Source organism: Moschus berezovskii, chromosome 9 (genome assembly GCF_049115385.1).
Source record: "Moschus berezovskii isolate FMDL1 chromosome 9, NW_MosBer_1.0, whole genome shotgun sequence".
NCBI classification, from domain to species: Eukaryota; Metazoa; Chordata; class Mammalia; order Artiodactyla; family Moschidae; genus Moschus; species Moschus berezovskii.
Genome location: NC_142468.1, coordinates 92,763,803 through 92,782,065, shown reverse-complemented (window position 1 = coordinate 92,782,065; position 18,263 = coordinate 92,763,803). Strand labels below are relative to the sequence as shown.

The 18,263-nt window shown below is 51.7% G+C and overlaps 1 long non-coding RNA gene across 1 annotated transcript in view; it reads left to right on the top strand.

Annotated features, from left to right (window-relative positions):
* Positions 1–6,598: 6,598 nt before the first annotated feature.
* LOC148776615 (uncharacterized) overlaps positions 6,599–18,263 on the top strand; it is an 85,317-nt gene continuing 73,652 nt past the window's right edge. Inside the window, exon 1 of the long non-coding RNA XR_016038371.1 lies at positions 6,599–7,368. This is a non-coding gene — a long non-coding RNA (uncharacterized LOC148776615). The remainder of the gene's footprint in view (positions 7,369–18,263) is intronic.

The window sequence follows — 18,263 nt, the reverse complement described above, 5'->3', positions numbered from 1 at the left end:
AGGAGCTGGGCAGACTCTAGGTCAGATTTTGACTACGAGCTTTAAGACTAGAAACATCTGGTAGCCGTTGCAATTAGTTTCCACCTTCAGTAAAAGTGTCTTAAAATATCAGTTTGGTTTTAGACAAGTTGGAGGGTGGAGACATGGGCTTGCATCCAGGACTGAGATGACACACAAAGGAGGGTGGTGGGTGCGGTGGCTGGAGAATCAGATTCTGAGCTGGTAGGCGGTGATCTCCTGTGTGGAGCTGTGTGGGGCAGTAGAGACGGGGAGTCAAGCAATAAGAAACAACCAGACAGTCCTATGAACATGTTTGCATTCTGCTGGGAGGCTCAGAAATCCACGGAGAGGAATCCTGGGAAGCACAGCCCCCACCCTCCCTCGTCACAGGAGATGGATGCTTGGACTTACTATGGGACTGTTAAAGGAACGGTGACCCTAGAAATCGGGTGGATGGAGTCGTTTGGGTTGCTTAGGTCGAGTGTGCATCTGCCTGTCCTCATTTCTGGAAATGCATAGCCATTCTCACCTGATCATTTGTGGGTGGCTCTAAAACCCTGAGTTTAAAGGTACTTTAAAATCCTGAGTTTAAAGGTACTTGACATGACTAACAGGAGGGCCCTGAGCCAGCTGCAGCCAAGATGCCAGGGGCGAGGGTGCTGTATTCTTCCACCCCTGAGAGCCGGGAGCTGGATGAGCTGCACTTCTGCCTGGGACCCCCTCTGCTCACACACATGCCTGCTGGGCTGCATTCCCCCCACGGCTTGACGTTCCTCGTCCCAACTGGACTTTCTTCTTTTTTTAGATATTGCAGGAGTGGTTTTAGGAACTGAAATTTCTCTGTTCTCTACTTCATTTCATCCTTATGACACAGCTCGTGAAAAATGGACCTTTTTTCTCTTTTTCCACCCTAACTTCCCCCCTTCCATCTCCATTATATTTTTTATTTAAAAATAAATCATTTATTTCTTCATATTTTTAATTTTTTTTTATTTCTTCATATTTTTAAAAGCTTATTTATTTGGCTGTGCTGGGTCTCTGTTGCTGCTCGGCCTTTTCTCTAGTTGTGGCAAGCAGGAGCTACTCTCTAGTTGCAGTGCGTGGGCTTCTCATTGCGGTGGCTGCTCTTGTTGCCGAGCACGGGCTCCAGGCCTGTGGGCTCAGTGGTTGTGGCTTCCGGATTCTAGAGCACAGGCTCAATAGTTGTGGCACACAGGCTTGGCTGCTCCAAGGCATGTGGGATCTTCTCAGACCAGGGATTGAACCCATGTCTCTTGCATTGGCAGGTGGATTTTTTTTATCATTACGCCACCAGGGCAGCCCTTGTTTCTTCGTATTTTTAAACATAACTCCTATGCCTATCAGAGAAGGCAATGGCACCCCACTCCAGTACTCCTGCCTGGAAAATCCCATGGATGGAGGAGCCTGGTGAGCTGCAGTCCATTGGGTCGCTAAGAGTCGGACACGACTGAGTGACTTCACTTTCACTTTTCACTTTCATGCATTGGAGAAGAAAATGGCAACCCACTCCAGTGTTCTTGCCTGGAGAATCCCGGGGATGGGGGAGCCTGGTGGGCTGCCGTCTATGGGATCGCAGAGTTGGACACGACTGAAGTGACTTAGCAGCAGCAGCAGCAGCATATGCCTATGGTAAAAATTTGATCTTGCCTAATTTGGGGGACTATAAGCTTGAGAAGCCTGCAAGGTATTGCAATTGGGCTGTTTTGTTTTTCTGGGGCCAAAAGGCACCTGCTGCTGTCGGGCAGTCTTGAGTGTTGTGGGGACTAAGCTGTGGTGCCAGGAGGGCAGAGGAGCGACCACTGGAGGGCGCTCAAGTCTGTGGGCTGCGCCGGTCGTGGTAGTGGCCTTGCCTGGTGGGAAGAGGGCGTTGTGGAGCCAAGCAACCCAACACTGTAGCTTCTGCCCCTGCCGGGCACACCTCGGAGGATTCACCTTGTGCTCAGTCTCTCAGTCGTGTCTGACTCTTTGCGACCCCCTGGACTGTAGCCCTCCAGGCTCCTCTATCCATAGAATTTTCCAGGCAGGAATAGTGGAGCTGGTTGCCATTATCTACGCCAGGGGATCTTCCTGACCCAGGGATCGAACCAGTGTCTCCTGCGTCTCCTGCACTGGCAGACAGATTCTTTACCACTGCACCACCTGGGAAGCCCCTCTGGAGGCCCACTTGGTATGTTGCAAGTCCTCCACTTGGTCCAAGGGCACCCCGCCAGCAAACTCTACCATCTCCTACGACTCAACCCTTATTATGTTCAGGGCCTTAAGGCACCTGGGTAGGGTACCTTAAAAACGTGACTACATTTCATCTTCACAATAACCCTAGAAGGGAGATGTTGCTGCTGCTGCTAAGTCACTTCAGTCGTATCCGACTCTGTGTGACCCCATAGACGGCCGCCCACCAGGCTCCCCTGTCCCTGGGATTCTCCAGGCAAGAACACTGGAGTGGGTTGCCATTTTCTTCTCCAATGTGTGAAAGTGAAAAGTGAAAGTGAAGTTGCTCAGTCGTGTCTGACTCGTAGCGACCCCATGGACTGCAGCCCACCAGGGTCCTCCATCCATGGGATTTTCTAGGCAAGAGTACTAGAGTGGCTTGCCATTGATGTTATTATTCCCAAATGGAGACTTAGAAGAAATAGGGAAGTGGTTCAAGGTCAGGATCATTCCACTAGCAAGGAGTGGGGCTGAGAATCTCAACTCACACCACTGACCCCAAAGCCCAAGCCACAAGCCACTGCTTCTCTGTGTTGCCCCCAGAATCCAGCTGAGAAAGCATCATAGTCCTTGTGGGGAAGGGGAGGGTTTTGGCCCAGCAGCAAGAAGCCCACTAACCCTGCCAGGGACCAGGTGTCATGGAACTGCCATTCCACAGGGGTTGCTCTGCTTTTCACAGGGAGCCATCAGGCCTGTCCAGGAAGTGGAGACTAATCTTTCGGTTTGATCTAGGGATGCTGGTGTGCAGGGTGTGTGGTGTATGGGGAGCAGCTGCTCTCCCTGAGGGTTCCTGGGTCTCAGCCAATGTCACCAGGGCTGTGAAGGCTGCTTGCTGGCTCAGGGGCTGCTCCAGGTGTGGTGTTCCTGGCTCATCTGAAGGGTGGGGCTGGAGTCCTGCTGAGCTCAGTCTTCAGCCAGGAGGAAGGTACAGCATCACCCCAGGGAGGCTCACGTCCATGCAGCACAGGCTGTTTCGAAATGGGGGTGTAGGGTAGGGATGGGAGTGCCCTCTGGGGAACAGGGAAGCCCGGGGCAGTTCTTGTCAGTCTAAGCTTCCTGTGACACCCCATGGTCAACAGAACTAGCTTCTTAGAACTAGAAGTACAGACCAAATTAGCCACAAGAGGAACCTGTCTGAAATCCTCATTTTACAGATGAGGAAACTGAGACTTGAGGGAGGCTGTGACTCATCTCAAATGACAAAACCAGTGAGGTGCAGAGGGGAAGAGGCTACTGACTTCTCAGCACACTTTTGGGCTACCTCAGGCCTTTCCTGTAGTGACCCTGGTGTCTTTTGCTATCTTATTGGAGACTAAATCCATGCCCTCCCCTCTCTACTCCCTGCGCCAGCTCCTCCTAGGCCAAACCACACATTCCCTTCCATTGCCCAAGCCCTTCACTCCCACCTCCAGGCCTTTGCCCACACTGTCCCCCTGCCTGGCCTGCAGTGCTGCACACTGACCCCAGTGGCTTGCCTGTACAATGCCTCCTCATTCTTTACAACCTGTATCAAATATTACCTCCTCCAGTCTCCCCACCTGGAAGCAGTTCCTTTTTCCTCTTTATTCCTGAATCCACTGTTTGGGCTTTTCTGTGGGAAGAGTTATCTGCTTTCTCTCTTTTTAGCACAACAGTTAACAAAGTGTGAGTCTTCCTTGAGACACTGGGAGATGAGAACTGTGAGGACTGTGAACCCTGTTTGGACACGAGAAATCCAAGACTCAGTATGTTAGATGAGCAGAAGCTGGGCCTCCTGACTCCCACACCATCTGGGTGGGAGCCAGCCTGCTTCCTCTGCAGAACCACCTCTGTTGTCTCTGGGATTGAATCTTCTGGAGTTGTGCAGTGCACAGCCTGGGCAACTGTATTTTACAACCCTGCCTTGGTGTCAGGCTTAAGGTCCTACTTGAGGCAGATGCTCCATAAATGTGGGTGGATTCAGCAGAACCACAGTTCAGAGGTAGCTCTCTTTTCTTTTCCTTCCCTCCCTGCTTCCTTCCCCAACTTGTTTCCCTGCCTTTAACTCCCCACGTTTTTCCACTGAATTTTTCATTGGGAAGAAGCACATTTAGAGATGTGAAGCGCACACTTTGCAGGGCTTCAGCTTTGATGAATCTTTGATGCTGACCCTGGGGAGGCTGAGGCTGCAGCAGACTGGGGGAGGTGAGGGAGGCGTTGAGGAGGGGCCTCTGTGGGCCCGATTCTCCCTCCTTTGCCTCTTGGTGTGGGGGAGAATTCAACCCTGCCTCACGCTTGGTAGGCCTGGCTGCGCTCTGCACTCCAGACGTGTGTGGATGGGAGGGCTGAAGTGCGTGCAAGCTGTGTGTGGGCGGGGCCAGCACAGGCTGGGGGCAGGGTAGTCAGAAGTCACACCACCAGACACCACCCACTGCAACCTCAGCTAACTCCACTCCCCCTCCCTTTTGCTAGGGCTTTGAGGTCACACCAGTTTCTGGCTGTGCGGCTTTGATGAGTCGTTTAACCTTTCTGAATCTTAGTTCTTCAATAGCAAATTGGAGATGCTAATCCCTTCCTCTGCAGGCCAGTGTGAGCAAATGAGATACCTAATTGCTGTGCCTGACTCATGCTGCAGGCTCAGTAAAAACCAATCTTCCTACCCCTCCATTCAAATCCACTTTTTGGCAGGTTTTAACAACAGTGAGTGCAGTGCTGTGGGCAGGGCGAGCCCTGCCCGGAGGTCTGATACTCAGCTTAGCCCTGTCTACACAAACAGTAGCGGATAATCAACCTTCAAAGTGCTGTTCTTGGCATCCCAAGGCATGACTTTGAGTTCTGAGCTGACTCAGGGTTGTGCATGTGACTCCAACAGCCCCTTGCGTGGAGGGCGACCCTGCCTGAGTCATAGCTGGGTGACCCCATGATACCCAGCACAGGTGCCTGGCCCTGAGCACCACTTTAGTGGTGTAGTTTAAGCTAAAGGCAGGGAAACAGGTTAGGGAAGGAAGCAGGGAGGGAAGGAGAAGAAAAGAGAGCTACCTCTGAGTAGATGGGGGTCAGGGTGGGGGATAGGGTATGGCGGCAGTGGGCCTTTGAGTGTGGTGGGAATGCCAGCCATTCACCCCCTCAGAGCCCCTCTCTGCACAGACTCTGAAAGTTCATAGGCTCATTGCCCTATGAACAGAGAAGGGGATTTGTTTTGTGGCCCTGTCTCTGTAATCTGCTTCATATCATCTCATGATGCACCCTTTACTAAAACCCATGGCTCGGACTCTGCTGTGAGCCACTGTACAAACACCTTGGCCTGGGCTTAAACCACCTGCCACTTCTTCCCAAATTTCTCTGCTGGCTGAGATGGAACAGCTGGCTCACTGAGGCTGAGTCCAGTAGGCCAACCACTCTGCACTCTCTGGAACTTCTCCAGGGCCCCTTTGGGCATTTCCAGCAGAAGATAATTGGATAGCACAGAGCTCACCATCAGCTTAGCTCTGCTCCCCAGACCTTCCCCAGCAGGTTGACTCTGAAGTGGTGAATGTGTGTCAGTGTGTCTGGATTCACAAACCCCAAGGCTCCCCTTGGCCTTTAAGGTCCTTTCCACTCTGAGGGGCTGTAACTCCAGGATTAACCTTGCAAATGCGTGATTGTGGAGGTCCTTACTTTGTCAGGGATGTCAGGGAACTTTCAAATCCCCTGGATCTTCTCTTGAACTGCCCTCAGGTCTGCTTTCATGGGTTGGTCAACTGTCTCAGATTTCTCCCTCTATTTGGGGTCAGCAAGGTACCCAGACAGCCATCCTCCGCAGCTCTCCCCACCCCTTCAATAGTACTAACAGTCAGCCACACCCAAGTGCGCATGAGTTAATCAGAGTTCTCCCCCTCACCGTCCCCAGAGGAAGGGGATTTTGACTGAAGTAGAGTGAGGGCCTAGATTACTCAAGAAGCCCTGAGTGAGCCCCTCCTTTCAGAATCACTCAGCTTCGCATCAGTCTGTACAAGCCGCAGAGTGTAAGGATGAGAAGACCACTGCCCTTGGCATTGAAAGGCCTTGTTTGAGCAGAAGAAAGTGCTCTGGGGCGGGCAGGCCTGGAGGCCTTCAGGAGGGCCCCTGAAGACCGGGAACTGGGGTCTCCCTCTGGGACTTTGCCCTCAGGCCGAGGGATAGAATGGGCATCCAGTTTCCTCTGTCTGTGCCCAATGCCCATCTTGCTGCCCAGATGGCCCTGAGGCATCTGAACGTCTGAGCCTGGCGTTGCAAACATCTAACCACCAGCAGGGGTCGCTGTTTTGGTGTCCAAGACCAAGCTAGAGGGTGGTGTCTGGGTTTGAGGGGAGAATCTGAGGGCTGGAAAGTGAAGGCGTGACACTTCATTAGGGATGGGGGTGTTCTGCAGCTGGAGAGCAGATGGCTTGAATTTGGCTCCCAAATCTGAGCCTCCTAGTGGGGATGTGGCATCCTGAGCACCGCACGCCAGGATGGGGGGGCCAGGTCCAGCTCTCAGGCCCCTAACCCTTCACATGCCCCCGTGCCCCAGGTGGATGAACCTAGCAGGGCAGTTCCCCTCTGCCACAGTCATCACCGTGATCTGGGGAGCAGCTGGGAAGTGCCTTGGGAACACAGCATGTGCAGTTAAGAGGCGGGGGCCTGGGGCTGACTCTCATCCGCCCCTTGGGAAGCCTGTCTGTGCAGTGAAGGGTGGACGAGAGGTGCCCTGAGGGACATTCGGGCGTCTTGGCTCTGTCACTCCTGCCACCCAGAGCAGCCCCGAGAAGGGTCAGACGCTGGGGTCTGGGGAGGTGCGCCTGTTGACGGACGTTTGGACTCAGGCATGTTGCAGAAGCAGGTGGAGTGAGCAGCTGAATGAGTTCCTGAATGGCTTCTTGTCCCGCCAGCTCCCTTCACTGCTGGCAGGAAACTGCCCCATCAGAGAGCCCACATCTGGCTTTCAGAGGATTTCCTCCATTAACACACCGAGGGACAGAAGTAACACTGAAGCCGCTGCCCTGGCACTAGGATCATTGCAGGTGGCGGGGCTCCCAGGACTCAGGGCACCTGTGGGAGCAAGAGGGGCCCGGGGAGTGGAGAACTCAAAGACAACTTCCTCCATGCGACTGTCTGACCTTCGCCGCCAGAGCTTCACTGAACCTAAATTCTTACACAAACCTGATTCTCCTAGAGCTCAAGGTACCTGAGGGAGGGGGTGGGGGATGGGAGTGGGTGCATAGCTTCTATCCTGTGTCACAGATGAGGGCCCCAAGGTTCATGGTGACTTGCCCAAAGTCACAGATCCAAGATTCAGCAGAGCCGGCTTTTGTGGCTGTAAGACCCGGCTGGGCCCCATGGCCCCATGGCTCCATGTGGGCTTGAGGTAATTTAGGGAAAATCATAGGTTTCTGCAGCCCTGTGGTCACTTCAGGGTCAGTCCAGGCAGGGTTTCAGGGCCCCTGGGCTGGGGCTGGGGCTTTTGGCCCGAGGGAGAAAGTTGTGAGAGCTGCTGGCTGGGCCTACTCATAGGGTTTTGGAAATAGAAGAGAACTCAAACTTTGGTGAGGTCAACCCCACCCTCTCTGTTTACAGCAGAAATGCCTGAGGCCCAGAGGGGCCAAGATCCCAAATAAGGTTGCCAGCGAGTTGTGAGCACAGAGGAAACTGACCCTGGTCTACTGGCCACCTTTCCACGTGGCCCCAGAGCTTGTCTCTTTCCAATAAACTCTGCCCTAGATATAGGCTGCTGCTCTGCTGTTTTCCCCACCCACACATACAAGGAACCTTTTCTGTTTGACACTTTCCCCCGGGCTTCCAAGTTTATACTCTTCTCTCTCTATTCTCTGACCTCCCACTGCCCTGCATGCTTTGAGCAATTGTTTGTCTGTCCATTCGTCCTTCCATCTATCTATCCATCCATGTGCCCATTCTTTGATCAAGGGTTTACGAACACCTCCATGTCCCAGGCTCTGTTCTGGGCCAGGCAGACCTGGGTCACGCACGCTCTAGAAAAGGGCAGAGACTGCAAATGGAGAATCCCCCCAACATCCCAGGAGGCCTGTGATCCAGGCCACAAAGGGAAAGCACTGGGATGAATGGTGTGTGTGTGTCCTGGCCTGCTGGGAGAAGCAGGGAACTCTCCTACAGGGAGTGACATTATCCTACCCCCTCCTTAAGTGCCACTGGTTCCTCAAGGTTAGGGACCTCAAGATCTAGCCCTCTGGTGTCTTCCAAGCAAAAAGCACAGTAGTGGGGGCCCTGTGGTGCTCTGTGAAGCCTGGGGAGGTGAGTCGGGAGTCAAATGAGCATGGCTTATGGACACGGCTACTGTGATGAAGCGCGGAACAAGTTCTTTAACTCCCTTGAGCCTCAATGTCCTCATCTGTAAAGTGAGGGTGTAGGTGGCCCACCCTACAGCTAGGAAATGGGGACAAATACATGGTCCCTTCTTCTCTCTCTGGACTTGACACTGGAAAGACCTATGTCTCAAGCCCTCCAGTTTGTTCCTGTTCTGGCTTTTTGTTCCTTTTTAATCTTGTGGTGCAAACGACTGACATGACATGACTGATATGAAGTGGGTGTTATTGCTGGAAAGAGCACTGGTTTTGGAATCACAGGCTCAAGGGCTGCTTCTACCCCAAGTAACTGTGTGGATTTGGGCAAGCTTCTGTCTCTGAACCTCATGTTCTCATCTGTAAAATCAGTCCACCTGTCTCCCAGATGATGGAGCTGTCAGATGTCAGCGCCTGGAACTATTGAGCATTGTAACCTGGGTGAACTCCATAGCAAGAACATGGGTGACAAGAACATGGGTGGGATGGAGGCAAGGCCGTCCAGCCTGGTGCCCCAGCTCTGGCCATTTGCTGTGTGAGACCCTTGACTCTTATACCATGGGCTTCCATCAGAATGAACAAGCAGCGCTTGGGTGCAGGGGGCTGTGTTGTGGAGGGAGGGCCCAGCTGGCTTCCAGATGCAGGCACGTCTACTGCATGAGAGGGCCTGGGAGGGCTCATTTTACTGGCTTTGCCTCCACCTCCCCGTGCTCCCAACCCAGGACGTGCTGTCCTTCCGGTGGAGCCATCAAATACTCAAAGCAGAAGATGGTGGAGCCATGAGCCGGGGAAAGCAGCCCCTCCTGGCCTTCAGGTTAGCCAGCCCTCCATGAGGTTGATGTGTGGACCTGCCCGTGGGTGCCCTGGAAGCCTGTACCCACCGCCTTCTTTCATCTCCTTTCTTGTTGTAGACACTCCCCCTTCTTGTTTGCCAGCTTTTCTTCTTCCTCCTTTTGACCTTCCCTTCCACCGGGCTTGCCCTTCCGGTTTCTGAGGCCCTTTCCTGCCTCCTCCCTCACTCCACCCAGGGTCTAGGCAGATGCCCAGGTTGGTTAATTTGTAGTTCATTTGCAATAGTTGGTTTTTTTCGATTGAAACTGCCCATGGACTCCCAATGTATAAAAAGGCACAGAGAGAGCTGCACCATCTTGACCTTGCCCTCCTGGGTCCTTGCTGGGCACAGACGTGTCCCCAAACAGTGTAGATGGAAATTCTCAGCTCTGGTCCAGCCCTTTGTTTCACATACAGGAGATCTAGAACCAAGGAGAGAGGGGTTTGCTTAGGTCACTCAGCGGATTGATGGCAGAACTGGGACTGGAACCCCTGTGCCCCAACTTTGAAGATCTCCTGTCCCCAGGTCCCAAGTCTCTTCCAGTTTAGCTTAACTTCTCTCAAAGCCCCCCTTGGTCTCTTCTTGGAGACCTGAGCCCTCCCTCCAACACAGCCGGTCGGTGCTGGGGCATTTCAGGTGCTTTCTGGAGGTAAGATGAGGCCAAGGGATGTCAGCAGGGGCAGGTGGCATCCAAGTGAAGCGGATATTGGGGAGAGGGACGCCATGATGAGGGGAGAACCCCTAGAAGGTGCACCTACAGCAACTGCGGGTTTTTGGGGAGGAAGTGGGTGGGCGCCTGGCCCTCCTCCTTGGTCAGAAGGGCTATTGTAAATAATAGATCCAGATCTTGATCTCAGACAGCATCACAGGCACAGTCATTATTATTTAATCCAGTGAAGCAGTTTTATATTCCTCATTGCCCGGCAAAGGAAACTAAGGCTTGCAGAGGTTCAGTGACTTGCTGGAGGCCACACAGCCAGTAGCAGAGCTGGGCTCTGAAGCCAGTCTGGCTCCATGAGGAGGGGTTGGGGTACCTCTGGGATGTTTGTGTGTGGAAGCCTCAGGCTCTTGAAGTACCAGCAGGTGATAGGCCTCCTTCTCCTCCACCTGCTCTCACCTGCACCCCTAGACACACGCGGTCACCATGATAACTCTATTGGCTGGTCCAGGGGAAGAGTAGGACCTTAGCAAAGAGCGTCTGAAATGCGGGACCTGGCCCCCACCTCAGGTGAAATCATCGAGTGCTTCTATTCATCTACTGCCCCCAGACAAAGCACTGTTTTTCACAAGTTTGGGTAAAAGGCTGCTTGTGTGATCTTGGAAGACACGTTTGCAGAGGCAGGTCTGTGAGATTCAAGACTCTGACACACATCGTCAAGGTATTTGGCCTGACAAGTGGTCACAAGGATACATGAAACAGGCCCCGCTGGTGCCCCTGACTTCTGGGGCCTCTCTAAGCAATTATACGCATGCTCTTGGGTCCTAACCCTTGAATTGCTGAGACCTCCTGGTCTCCTGATAAAACTGTACAGACTTCCCTGGTGGTCCAGTGGCTAAGACTTTGTGCTCCCAATGCAGGGGGCCATGGTTTGATCCCTGGTCTGGGAACTAGATCCCACATGGTGCGAGAAGAGTTCACGTGTTACAACTGAAAAAAAAAAAAAAAAGATCTCACATGCTGCAACTCAGGATCCTCATGCCATAACTAGAAGACCCTGCATGCTGCAACTAAGACCGGTACAGCCAAAGAAGTAAATATTACAACACACACACACAAACAAGCAAAACAAAAAACACCTAATCCTTGGCGTGTGCAATTAAAAAGAAAAGAATTGTTCTATATATTGGGCTTTTCAAATCCTGGCTATTTCTAGAGCCTAGAAGCACATTTAAGTGTTAGAGCCCCACTGTAAGAAAATTCAATCTATTTTCGCCTCTGATGCCTGGCATCACAGAGGAAACACCCTCTTCTCATTCGGCAGGCCTGGGACAGGTGGGCACCAGGGACGACCTGCTTTTCCTGCCTATGTGCCCACCTGAGGGAACCAGTGAATGTTTTCCTTCTGGCTGGGCTCATTAAGCCAGGCACTTGGAAAGGGGAGAGAGAATTTCCTCATTTCATAAAAATTTAAACTTCTGTGCAGAGGCAGTCAGCTCCTACCTAGTTATTTTCTCTCTCCTGCCTAGAGACATTTAGTTATCTCTCTTCCTGGTGGGAGATAAGGGACGGGAAGGAAATGGAAGCAGCTGAGGGGGTGATGGTTCATCCTCTGGAGGATGTGCTGCCTTCTGAGCAACTCATGAGAATGATCAGCATTGACTGCGCCCTACCTATGAGCCAGGTACTTTGTATAGCCTGCATTTGTACAAAAATCCTCTGAACAGAAGATTCTTTTCCCAATTTCACAAGATGCTCAGAGAGGTCAAGTGACTTACCTAAAGTCACAGAGCCAGAGGCTGGAGGAACTGGAATTCAAACCTGAGTCTCTGTGCCACTAAAGCCTGGTTTGAGAGCGCTGTGTTATGTGGCTTCCTGTGGGAACAATAGCTGCTAACAGCTTCTGGGTGACAGGGTCAGGTTTGGAACATGCTGGCTCCTGGCCTGCTAGCTTGGGGACTCAGACTGTCCTTACTTGGATCTGGGTGGGACCCACTCTGGGGGAGGGTGGGATGACTGGGAAGATGCTGGAAGATCACATTCCACCCCATGAGAACTGAGACCCTTTACTTTTCTTTGGGGGAAGACGGTTCTGGAGTCAAAGTTGGGGAGTTTGGATCTTGGATGTTTGCTAACTTTTCCCATGCCAGGTTCAAGCCACTTACATTCTTACACCTCAGTGTCCTTATTTGTAAAACGAGGCTATCTGTTAGGATCAACACAAGGGTCAAATAATGATGTCTGTGAACAGCCTCAGCCTGGCACATGGGATGTGCTCACACACATTAGTTCCTCTCCACAAATTCTGTCTAGAGCAATGTTCCTCTGAATTCTGTGTACCTCACTTGGCTGTACTGGTGGGGACAGGGTACACCAGTACCATTGCTCTGCTCATGCCTAAGAAGAGCCCACGACGCTCATCAAGTGTGCGTGGAAAGTGCCTCCACATCCCAAGATGCCAATTGATGTGGGGAGCTCTGTAGCATAAAGGCTCTGTGCCTCTTTCAGGGGAACCTGGGAAAACTAAGGAGAGGATACCCTCATCCTGAGATCCATCGGGGGGCAACGGGACCAGAATTCAGATGTGTCACAAACCCAGTGTTCACTTATTGAGCTTGGGACCTCTTGGGGAATCGTATCCTGTGCTGCCTGGAGCTTAGAAAAGGCACATTCTAGCCTTAATGAAATGATGATTCATCTAAAAGCATGGACAGAAAACCTCTGCCTTAACCAGGACCCAACAGGAGCAGGCTGACCTCACCAAGTGAGACCCTGTAGGAAGAGGACATTCAGGCAGGCGCACGGCCAATTGGGAGAGTCTTAGCACAGGAAGTGGGACTTGGTCAAGGCAGGGCCGGGCAGGGAGAGTCACGGGCTCTCTAGAATTGTTTTATAATTTTGGGGGCCTTTTCTATTATATGCATTACAAAAAAACTGGAGTATAGTTTCTGTACAATGTTGTGCTAGTTTCCACTGTACAATGCAGTGGATCAGCTCTATGTATACATATATCCCCTCCTTGGATCTTCCTCCCACCCCTTCTTCCCCATCCCACCCCCCCAGGTTGCTCTACACCAGGTTCCCACTAGTTATCTATTTTATAAATAGCAGAGTGTATATATCAATTCCATTCTCCCAGTTCTCCCTGCCCTCACTCTGCTTTGTGTCCCCATGTCTGTACTCGGCATCGGTGTCTCTATTCCAGCTCTGAAAATAGGCTCAGCTGTACCATTTTTCTAGATTCCACATACATTTATTTTCATTTTTTCCTGGGCTTCCCTCATAGCTCATTGGTAAAGAATCTGCCTGCAATGCAGGAGACCCTGGTTTGATTCCTGGGTTGGGAAGATTCGCTGGAGAAGGGATAGGCTACCCACTCCAGTATTTTGGGCTGGAGAATTCCATGGACTGTATGGTCTATGGGGTCACAAAGAGTCGGACACAACTGAGCGACTTTCACTTTCACAGCTTTGTAAAGTACAGATGTGGTTACTTCCATTTTGCTGGTGAGGACAACGAGGTTCAGAGAAGTATGGTATGCACTCCAAGTCACGTGGCTAATAGCAAGAGCCTAGAGGGGAACCCAGGTGTAGCTGGCTCCAAGGCCTGTGTCATTGCCACTACTCCTCGGACTTCTGGCTATGGTTGGCTTGCTAACTAAATCACCAGTCAGCATTCTCTCAGACACGAGCATGGAAAAGCCAGTGATGATTCAACAAGCGCTGGGTGAACAAAATCAATTAATAAGAATCTTTTCCCCTCAAGGGGGGCTCATAGTCTAGGTTGGGTGTGAGGCAAATAACCAGGCCATCTCAGGGAGACACATCTATGATTGGAGAAGTGACAATGCATTAACCCAGCCTGAGGGACCAGAGAGCATTCCTCAGGGAAGAGGTGTTTAAGTCTGAAAGGAGAATAGTTGGAATTAGGACCCTCAGTCCTCTTGTAGGCAGGGGGAAGATCAGGCACCCAATGGACCCCCTTCCCTGCACAACTAGGTCTTCAGTGCATCACTGGGTTGCCAGCGCCACTGGTGGTGAGATGGTAACTTGGGGGTTTCAACAGATTGGCGGCTGCTGATGGCTTTGCATCAGAAATGTAGTCAAAGCTGGGCAGTGCGGGGACTTCCCTGGTGGTCTAGCAACTAACAATCCATGCTCCCAATCCATGCTCCCAATCCTGAGTTTGATCCCTGGTTGGGGAACTAGATTCCGCACGCTGCAACTAAGAGCTCACATGCCACAACTAAAGATTCTGCGTGCCACAACTAAAAGATCCCTCATGCTACAAGTTAAAAAAAGAGAAAAAAAGAACCCATGTGTCACACGAAGGCCTGGTGCAGCCAAATAGATAAGTAAATAATAATAATAATAATAATAAAGCTGGGTAGTGCACAGCTTTGCCCTGGTCCTCCAGAGTCAGAATCTGGAGGGTGGAGGGGAGTCAGGGAACTTGTGTTTTAAACCAGTGGATTGTCCACAGAGCCCACACACTGCATCAGGAGGGTATATGTTCCCCAGGACCCAGCCCCAGCTTGAAACAATAGAAGCACTCAATAAATAAGAAGTGAAAAACAGGAAGGAAAATATAAAAGAAAATTAAAAAAAAAGAAAGATGTATACCTTGTTCTTTTCCACTGTGAGCTTATAATCTCTCTGGGGAGATAAATCACCCACATCAAAAAGACTCATGATTCTGTCCTCTCATAGGCTCTATTAAACATCCACTGCCTGGATCAGACAGGGCTTCCCTGGAGGCTCAGACAGTAAAGAATCTGCCTGCAATGAGGGAGATGGGGGTTCAATCCCTGGGTCAGGAAGAACCCCTGGAGAAGGAAATGGCAGCCCACTCCAGTATTCTTGTCTGGCGAATTCCACAGACAGAGGAGTCTGGTGGGCTACAGTCCATGGGGTCGCAAAAAGTGGGACACAATGGAGAGACTAATGCCCAGATCAGACAATCATGGCTGAGGCAAGTCCCTGGACGAGGATTGGGACATGAGGAGAGGGGAGAGAATAAGTAAACTCTCCACCATTTTTGTCAGATCCAGTTCAACCAACATTTCTTGAGCGCCTCCTGTGTGGTGGGCCCTGGACTAGCTGCTGAGGATATGTGGGAGAGACACGGTTTCTGCCATCTAAGAAGGAACTGTCTAGAGAGGGAGACAGCCAAGTGAATACAGATTACACCTCGGTGTGGTATAAACAGAGGGCAGCAGCCAGATCACAGCATGATGATTAACATACGGGCTTTGGGCTTGGATAGGCTGGGCTCAGATCTCAGCTCCAACACGGCCCAGCTGGGCACCTGGGGAAAAGTCCTAAGAGCATTCAGCATCAGGTCCCCATGTGTGTAACGGGATCGTTTTAGGACGTAAGGCAGGGTGTCTAAATAGCGGTGCAGCGGATGCACCACTGCTGGGCCCCAGAGTCACTCAGCAATGGCAGCTCCGTGGATCATGATGTACAAAAGGGAAAGTGACGAACCCCGTGGAGGTCAAGATCGGGGCAGTGATACCAGGACAGAGTTTTGAAGGATGAAAGTGAGCTCATCAGGCAGTTGAGGATGGAGGCAGTGGGAACACGCTGTACAAAGGCTGCCTGAAGCATATAGTAATGTATTGTTTTCAAGGATGTGGTCAGAGAACCTTAATCACTTGGGAGTGGCTGGAGGTGAGAAGGATGGGAGAGGAGTGGGAGGTAAAACTGTTGGAGTGGATCCTAGGTGCCATATGAAAGAGCTAACAGGGATCGTTAATACACCACGGCCATGCTCCCACTCTGATGCTTCACCCATCGCAGACATTGCTAACCAACCACAGACCTCTTCTTTGCTGAGCCAGAATATGACTCTGACACTGTGGGGAAATTCTCCAGCCACCTGATTGGCACCGACGTGCAAGTTGAAGGCTATTTGCCATCCCTGAATGAGGACTAGAGACAGGTCCTTCCAGAACCCACTCATGTATCCCTGTCCCCGGCGGGGAGTCTTATCAAACCTTTCCTGTCTCTGCCACACTGTGGTTTGGGCTGCAGTGAGCTGGCAAGCCATAGTCTTTCCTTCCTTTAGATTCGCCTTCTCTGGGTCCATGTCCTAACTGTGGGTCTAGGAGGCAGCTGGACCAGCCTGCTATTTGAGGTCTGGCTGGCCCTGGGCTGTTCCACCCCACCCTCCCCACAGCGAAGGCAGTAGCACCACCCAGCCCCAGCCAGGGTTGACTCTGCAGGTGGGCGGGTCCCTCTGCTGGGTCTGGCTTTCTCTCCACCTGTAGCAGCTGCAGCCCAGGGCCACCACATCAGGCCCAGCAACAAACAACCTTCCTCGCTCAAGATGATTCCAGAATCTCATGGTGCTTGTGTGAGGGATGTGGGCAGGGCGGGGCTCCCTCTGAGACTGGCCACTGCAGCAGGGACCAGGAATAGCCCAGACAGCACCACGTAGGTCAGGTCTGCTCCACTGAAGCAAACCCTGTCCTTGGAGAAGCTGGAGTGAAAAGCACAAGACTGTTTCTAGACAGTGTGGAGTCAAATCCTGGCTCTGCTATTTACCAGTGCTACCAGTTTGCTTCTCTCTGCCTCAGTTTTCCTATCTGTAAAATGGGGATGATAATAGTAATTCCTCTTGGGTTTTTTGCAAGGATAAACTGACTGATTCTTTAAAAAAAAAAGTGCTGACATTTAGTAATCACCTTATAAAGATTATTATAAGGAAGGAAGGACAGAATGGGTACACAGAGGGCTTGTAAATAGGATAGAATGGTTCTGAATATGACCTTGCAGGACTGGAAAGGCACCTAGAGGGGTCATGACTGCAGAGGCTCCAGTTTTCTGAAAGGTCAGTGTTTCCCTCCCATTTGTCAGGGGCCTGGGACCCCACAACCTGTCCTGACCCACCTCACAACCCCTGGGGCAAACCTTGCCTCTCCTCCACTGGAACTGACCTCCCTGTCCCCCAGAGGCACAGAACTCCTGTGAATTCCCTCCAGGCCTGGTGAGATGGGAAATTAATTCCCTTTAATCCTGTACTTAATGTACAAGATTCCACTCCCCAGTGAGACAGTGAAATTAATCTGCCACTAATTTTCTGTTTGCCAACCTTGGGTTTCAGCATTTTCAACCCTGCTTTCCAACTGTCTTTCATCCTGGGGAACAAAGACCAATTCTCTTCTCAGGCCGTGTTTATTCTGTGTCTTCAAGAAAAATGAATCACCCAGGCATTCTGGTTTACTAGTTTGAGAAGGAGGATGGAACGAGGTTTCCCCGTCTCTCCCGGAGGGCACAGATTCCAGGCCCATCACCCCAGCCTCTCCCCAGCTCTCTGGGTGTGATGGGATTAGGAGCCCCATGATCTGTTTGCTTACTCAGAGTCTGGGTGTGTAAGTCACAGACAGGATGGGTAATGGCCACCTCCTAAGAACTGCAGGAGGGGGAGGCCCTGAAGCTCAACCACCAAGCTCTAATGTGAGGTGAGGACCTGGGTCCCCTCTTGCCAGGGTGTTTGTGTGCTTGGGTGGAGGCTCAGGACCTCGCCTCACCTACCTGTCTAGCCTCTGTTCCCAACACCTAAGGCTTCAGCTATGCCTGCTCTTTCCTGAGCATGTTTATTCTAAGCTGCTCCCTCTGTTGGGCCCCCTGCTCCCCCGCCCCCCGATGCCAAAGGCTTTGACCTCTCTGTGCCTCCTTATAACAGGAATAATAGAAGCACCTGGCAGAGGGGTGGGACGGTGGACCGAATGGGACACTTACCTAAAGTCTGAGAAGTGCATGATGTTGGCAAGTGCCTGGTAAGTGGGAGCTTGGACTGACTCAAATGCCCCACCTCTGGGCCATGTTCCCAAACCCCCAGCCAACAGGGGGAGGCCTCTTCTCTGGGCTCCCCGGCACCTTGTTCACACCTCTGCTCTGTCAGGGTGCCCTGGCCCGAGCCTGGTGCATACTGCTGCCTGCCCTGGAGCCAGGGAACGTAGTCTCTCTGCATTTTGTTTCCCTCACCTGTAGAGCAGAAATAATGGTAATAATGACCTCACTGGGGTTGTCATGGGGAGTTAAATGAGACGATGCTCATTAAGGGTTTAAGACAGGGTGTGCTCTGGGGTAATCAGTGAATAAGTACCATGATGTCTCTTATTAATATAGTTATTGATCATGCGCTGAGAAGTCTGTCTTCCCCAGCAAAAGCTCCTGGAAGTCTGTCCTTGCCTAGCGGAGCTCCCTAAAGGCAGAGACAGCCTTAGTTTTTTGTGGGATCTTTGGTAGAGTGGCAGGTGAGGCTG